This window comes from Platalea leucorodia (genome assembly GCF_965183815.1).
Source record: "Platalea leucorodia genome assembly, chromosome: Z".
NCBI lineage: Eukaryota > Metazoa > Chordata > Aves > Pelecaniformes > Threskiornithidae > Platalea > Platalea leucorodia.
Window position 1 is genome coordinate 58,376,426 of NC_138858.1, and position 7,678 is coordinate 58,384,103.

Sequence of the window (7,678 nt, forward strand, 5' to 3'; positions counted from 1 at the left end):
AACAGTGGCACCGTCTTCAAAATTGAATGCTATCAGTAATTTGCTAATCATCGTGCATTGTGCCCCCCCGACTCCCACAACACTAGTAGCTGCAGGTACCAGTGGCCAATTACGAGGCCATTTTGTGATAGGGACAATAGTTACATCTGCCCCCGTGTCAATTAACATTGACAGTACTAAAGATTGTCCATTAGGATGTCTTAATGTTACCCTTTCTTCAGGTTTTCCCTTGGTAATATTTATTGCTAATAACACATTTGGTACTCCTGTGGATCCAAAACCTCCATGCCCACATACAATTGAATGCGCTTTAGGGACACACGCATGAAATGGTATTAATTGAGCTATTTTAGACTGTGCTGATATTTTAAGTGGTGGCGTTAAGGTATATACCATAATCTTTATGGTTCCACAGAAATCCGCATCGATGAGTCCTGGTACTATAAATATACCTTTTCGTGATATTGAAGAACGGCCTATGAGCAATGCACTCAACCCATGCCCTAGAGGTCCTTGTTGATCTGAATCAATTAATTTAACCTCAGACGTTGTTAAGGTTATGTCTACTGCTGTTGCGAGGTCCACTCCGGCGCTACCGGCTGTGGCGGCTGCGCAGCGGTCCAAGCACCCTGCACTTGTGTCTTCATGCGTGGGTGTGGCGCGCTCCGCGCCGTGTTTCCCGATTTTCGACATTCTTGGGTGTCGTGATTACCTTTTTTACAATTCGTACACCATTTTTCTTTCCAACCCTCAGTATTAATTGGACTCCTACATTCTTTTTTAAAATGGCCTAGTTTTCCACAATTAAAGCACTTCTTGTCCTTTTTTCCCCCTTGCTTTTTTGATACCAACGGCTTCACTGCTGCACCTACAGCTGCGGCCATAACCGCAGCCTTTTCTTGTTCTAACATTCGCTCAGGAGCCTCTAGCAACTGTCCTGTGTTGGATCCTCTTGGCAACACACTGAGTGCTCTTTTTGTTTTTTCATTAGCGTTATCAAAAGCAAGCATATCTAAGAACTTTACTTTCATTCCCTCATCCATATCTGGATGAGCCATAATTGCAGTGTGCAAACGATCAATAAACTTGCCGTACGATTCAGTGGGTCCCTGCCTTACAGCGGTAAAAGCAGGTCTAATTTTCTCATCATGCACGTTAATAAGAGCTTTATAAGCTAACTCCTGACTCAATTGCAATACCTCGGTAGCAAACTGCGCTTGCCAATCAGGTCGCGTAAAAGGCCCTGCGCCCATTAATATTTGAGCCTGGATTCCGAATAACGGATCGCCTTGTTGTCGAGGTATTGTAGCTGCCCTATCACAGGCAGTTTGCCAATGTTGGAAAAATTGTAGTTGTTGCGATGGTGGTAATAGCATTTGGACAATCATTCTAGAATCATAAGGAGTTAATAACTGTGCTGAAAAAATGTGCTGTAATATAGATTGAGTATATGGTGATTTTAAACCATATTGAGTAACAGCGCTTTTCGCTTCTTTCAATATTTTCCAGTCCAGTGCTTCCCATACACCTCTCCCATTATTATCAACTACAACAGGAAAAGCCATGGGTAGAACCTGTCCCTCTATCATGGCACCTCGGATAACACCTTTCCATCGCATTGACGGATCCCCCACTCCTCCCACCAACATCCCTTGCCCAAATACACACCACACCCCACCCCACCCCCCCCATGGTTGTTGTGGTGGCAAAGACGGAAAAGCACCAGTTTCCACGGGTGTCCTAGTTGGAGCAAAAACATTGGGTGCTGACCGTCCTGGGTATAATGCGGACAGTGACGTTGGTGGGTTTTCTGGCGGGGCCGCCAATCACTCTTCTAAAGTCTCTAGTCTTTTTATCAATTCCTGTAATTCAGCTTTCTCCTCTAGAACACCATTGTTTTCCTCCTCCTCTTCGCCACCTGGTGGCAAAGGAGGGTAAAGTGAGGTGGTCGCCACCGGTGAGGGAGGTCGATTTGGTGGATCAGCCTCATCGTAACTCGGAGGGCGGTCCGACTGTGGTACATCGGGCGATGGTGGAGTAGCCTCCGCAGCGTTTCTTTCTGGTGACTGCACTTCGGTGGTGGTGGGAGCTGCAGTTGCAGTCCCTGCTAGGATCCGGACCCCTCCTGCAACGCGGGCCGGGGTCGCTGCAGGGATTGTCGGACCTGAAAACAACACACTGGTTGCAGAGGTGAGCCCGCCACCTGGAGTCAAAGCCGCGAATGCCGATGCAGCGACTTGCCGCTCCTCCCCCATGCTTTTTAAAGTTTCATTAATCAGTCTCCACACAGTGGGGAATTTGCTCGTCTCTTTGGATCCTTTACTTATTTCTTCCCACAGTTCTGCCCCTATTTTCTCCCATGTCATAGCATCAAAGGCAACTCCAACCGTGGGGATCAAATCCTTTCCTTTTGCCCAGAGCAATAATGCTTTCAGAGTAGACGTGTCATAACTTATACCTCTCGTTGAGAGGATATGTTGGAGGAGCTTAACCACCGCTGACTCTTCTTTTGTCATGGTAGCCCCCATCTCCTCCCCGGCCGCTCACCTGATCAGGGTGAGATTCCACCTTTCGCGCTAGCGTCTCCCGACTGCCGGGGCAGCACTCACCTTCGGCCGCCTTCCGCCCCCTCCGTTCTCGGTTTCGTCAGAAAATCCAACTCCGATCTGAGGGTCCCTGTTCGGGCGCCACCTGCTGACGCGGAAGTCACGGACACAGCACACGATCAATATGATCAAGCAAAATGTCGGTTTATTACATACACAGCTTAGTTAATATAGTTTCTTGCCTTCCTAATCATGCATAAACTTATCGCTAATTGGTTAACTATGTTTGGCAATATGCTGTTCATGCGCTACGAGCAATACTCTGATTCGTTCATAACAATAGTTCACACGCACCGCCCGCTTCTCCCATATCTTGTTTTCAACACTGAAAGCCAATAGTTTCTTCCTCTTAATCTGCTTGTTTCATGTCTTCCAAACCGCAGTCGACCTTCGCAGCATCCTTGAATTCCTTTTGCGTTAAATGCAGATTAAGTCCACATAGTCTGAGTCTGGGTTGCTCACTACATGTCCTTGGCTTTTCAGATATCCCACAAATCTCCCTTTTTGTTTTTGAGCAATCCAGACTCCATTCATCATACGCTCTGCGGCTTTCATGCAATATTTAAAAACACATCTTAATATAAGTATAGTTAATAATAATCCCAATAATAATAGAAACCCATGGATAATTAGATCTTTTCCCCAACCTGAAGTGCCTAACCCAGCTAACCATGAATTAAAACCTAAAGAGCTAGTCTTTCTACAATTGTTTTATCTGCTGTCCAGAAATCTAAATCTGACTTACAATCCTTTGAATATTTTTCAATACTTCTTCAAGATCTGTGGGTTTGTTTTTTAATATTCAAAATCATTGACGTCGTTAGCTATATCTCTGCATGCATGCCTGATGGTGGAGGAGTTACAAACATACTCACACTCTTTACCGCCAATCGGAGTCCCCACTAAACATGTCATAAATGGGTTGCCTGCATTTGCTGCCGCTAAACAGATTGAATCTTGCCCTGTTTTATTAGCTAGAGTTACCCAAACATTTGTACATGGTTGTACTGAAATCCATGAGTGACCACTACCAATGATGGAGAGGAATGACGTGAGAAAACATATCATGGTAACTCCTGTTGTGGTCCCGACTCTTCTCTCCATGGTTTCACCCAGTGGCTAGGCACCCACCTCGGACCTTCGTCTGTCAAAACACAAACATATCCTCGACCTGTCATCTTAATTTCTGCAGGACCCTTCCATTCTCCAGTTTTTAAGTCACGCTATCGTACTTTTACCGATACTGAATCGATCTTCTGTATTCCCGATTGAAATGACATATGGTGTATAACAATTGGAGGAGATTCACGGTCCCCTGTTAACCGTAAATAATTTAAAACGTAAATCGCTTTTGCAAGACGTTCAGCAGGGGCTATTTCTCCCCCCTTTTGTTTTTGCAACAGCGATTTTAACGTAGCATGTGCGCGTTCTACGATCGCCTGCCCTGTAGGAGAGTGTGGTATGCCTGTGATTCTGCGAATGCCCCACAAGTGGCAGAAATGTTCGAATGTTTTAGAGATATATGCAGGACCATTATTTGTTTTTATCTCTTGAGGAATCCCCAAAGCAGCGATGGCTGCACACATATGTTTTACAACATGTTTGGCTGTTTCCCCTGTTTGAGCAGTGGCCCAGATTGCATGCGAATAAGTATCAATGCTAACGTGTACATATTTTTGCCATCCAAACTCTGTGATGTGGGTGACATCCATTTGCCGTAATTGTAGGGCTCCCAGATCTCGAGGGTTGACCCCAAGACCTAAACCGAATCCTGATTTTTGGCAGGCAGGACAGGATTGGACGATGCCTCGGGCATCTGATAGTTTTAAATCAAATTGTTTCGCCAATACTTTTGCAGATTGATGTAAAAATTCATGAGATAAACGAGCCTGCTCAAACAGGTTAATATTTTGATTTTTCCAGATGGTAGCAACCAACTTGTCGGCTATGTTGTTTCCAATCGACAAGCCTTGATCAAATTGATGGCTACGAATATGTGTCACAAAATAGTGTTTAGTGCGTTGATTCAATAAAAATAAAAGTTGCATTAATAACATATATAAGGTGTTATTCTTCAGTGATTTGATCATAGCGCGTTCCAGGCGCTGTACCATTCCTACTACGTAGAGCAAATCTGAAATTACATTTAGAGGTTTGTCAGGCCAGCGTTGAAAGGCCCGTAACACCGCTCTCAGCTCGAGGGTTTGTAAAGAGTCGGCGGTATGACCTGTAAGAAGTTGATGATTCCGTTGATTATTGTCATACCAAGCAATAGCAGCTCGTTTTGATTTTCTACCAGCATCAGTAAATACTGTAAGCCCTTCAACTGGTACTTCTGATCTATAAGGGATGTCTTCAAGGTCCTGATTTTGTAAAAGCGGCAAAATTTTCGTGGAAGGATAGTTATTGGTTACAGTACCTGGATATTCAGCTAAAGCGATTTGAAACATTTCTGATGTTGCTAAAAGCCAATCTAAATAATTCTGTGCTATAGGTACAAACAGGGTTTCAGGTTCTTGTCCTGTCAGATCACAAATCCTTCTTCTACCTTTGATGATCATATTAGCTAATAGTTCAATCCGTGTACAGACGGTATTTTTTGGCTGATAGGATAAAAATACCCACTCTAAAATGTTGATGCGTGGGCTATCTATTTGGATTATCAGTCCTATTAAGTGTTTTCGGTTGGGTGATGAGTTAACAATTAAAAATTGCAGAGGCAAATCACTAATTTTTCTTTGTACAACTTTTGTCAAAACCTTTTTTATAATGTGATCCAATGCCTGCTCTTGTTCCTTCGTCAGGCTTCGTCGTTCATCGGCTCTGGTTGAGGTTCCCAACAGAGGCATCAAGGGAGCTAGATCATCATTAGTTATTCCACTAACTGACCTTACCCACTGTAAAATCTCCCATTAGTTTTTGAACATCTGAGAGCGTCTTAATGTCTGTTTTGAGTATGATCTTCTGTGGTCTGACTGTGCTCCCAGTAATTGTCCATCCTAAATATTGGCATGGGTTTTGTCGTTGTACCTTTTCTGGAGCAATTTTAAGACCTTTCGGTTCTAAGGTTTCTATTAACCTTTGTAAAGTTCCTTCCACATCCATTTTTTCTCCAGCAATTAAGATATCATCCATATAGTGAAAAACTAGTAAAAATGGATGTTTCATTCGGAATGGTTGTAAGGCCCATGCTACAAAATTTTGACACAGAGTAAGTGAGTTTTCATTCCTTGAGGTAGTACCACCCAATGGTATCTTTTTGCCGGTTCCTGTTTATTGATTGATGGTACTGTAAATGCAAATTTTTCTGCATCTTCAGGATGCAAAGGAATAGTAAAAAAACAATCCTTCAAATCAATGATGAGTAAGTCCCAATTTTCTGGGATCATCACAGGGGAGGGTAATCCTGGCTGTAATGCCCCCATATTTTGCATTACAGCATTCACCGCTCGTAAATCATGCAACAATCGCCATTTTCCAGATTTTTTCGGGATGGTAAAAACGGGTGTGTTCAAGGGCTTGTGGAAGGCACAATGTGACCTGCTTGTAACTGTTCTTTAACTAAATTTTGTAAAATATGCAGCCTCTCCTGTTTCAGCGGCCACTGGTCTACCCACACTGGCGTTGTCGTAGTCCAGGTGACTTTTAAGATGGGCTGCTCAACCACGGCCGCTCCTAAAAATGCTGGGTTACAAGTTTGGCTCCCATTTGGGATAATATATCCCGACCTATAAGAGCTACAGGCAAGTGCATTACATATGGCCTTGTGGTAACAGTGGCACCGTCTTCAAAATTGAATGCTATCAGTAATTTGCTAATCATCGTGCATTGTGCCCCCCCGACTCCCACAACACTAGTAGCTGCAGGTACCAGTGGCCAATTACGAGGCCATTTTGTGATAGGGACAATAGTTACATCTGCCCCCGTGTCAATTAACATTGACAGTACTAAAGATTGTCCATTAGGATGTCTTAATGTTACCCTTTCTTCAGGTTTTCCCTTGGTAATATTTATTGCTAATAACACATTTGGTACTCCTGTGGATCCAAAACCTCCATGCCCACATACAATTGAATGCGCTTTAGGGACACACGCATGAAATGGTATTAATTGAGCTATTTTAGACTGTGCTGATATTTTAAGTGGTGGCGTTAAGGTATATACCATAATCTTTATGGTTCCACAGAAATCCGCATCGATGAGTCCTGGTACTATAAATATACCTTTTCGTGATATTGAAGAACGGCCTATGAGCAATGCACTCAACCCATGCCCTAGAGGTCCTTGTTGATCTGAATCAATTAATTTAACCTCAGACGTTGTTAAGGTTATGTCTACTGCTGTTGCGAGGTCCACTCCGGCGCTACCGGCTGTGGCGGCTGCGCAGCGGTCCAAGCACCCTGCACTTGTGTCTTCATGCGTGGGTGTGGCGCGCTCCGCGCCGTGTTTCCCGATTTTCGACATTCTTGGGTGTCGTGATTACCTTTTTTACAATTCGTACACCATTTTTCTTTCCAACCCTCAGTATTAATTGGACTCCTACATTCTTTTTTAAAATGGCCTAGTTTTCCACAATTAAAGCACTTCTTGTCCTTTTTTCCCCCTTGCTTTTTTGATACCAACGGCTTCACTGCTGCACCTACAGCTGCGGCCATAACCGCAGCCTTTTCTTGTTCTAACATTCGCTCAGGAGCCTCTAGCAACTGTCCTGTGTTGGATCCTCTTGGCAACACACTGAGTGCTCTTTTTGTTTTTTCATTAGCGTTATCAAAAGCAAGCATATCTAAGAACTTTACTTTCATTCCCTCATCCATATCTGGATGAGCCATAATTGCAGTGTGCAAACGATCAATAAACTTGCCGTACGATTCAGTGGGTCCCTGCCTTACAGCGGTAAAAGCAGGTCTAATTTTCTCATCATGCACGTTAATAAGAGCTTTATAAGCTAACTCCTGACTCAATTGCAATACCTCGGTAGCAAACTGCGCTTGCCAATCAGGTCGCGTAAAAGGCCCTGCGCCCATTAATATTTGAGCCTGGATTCCGAATAACGGATCGCCTTGTTGTCGAGG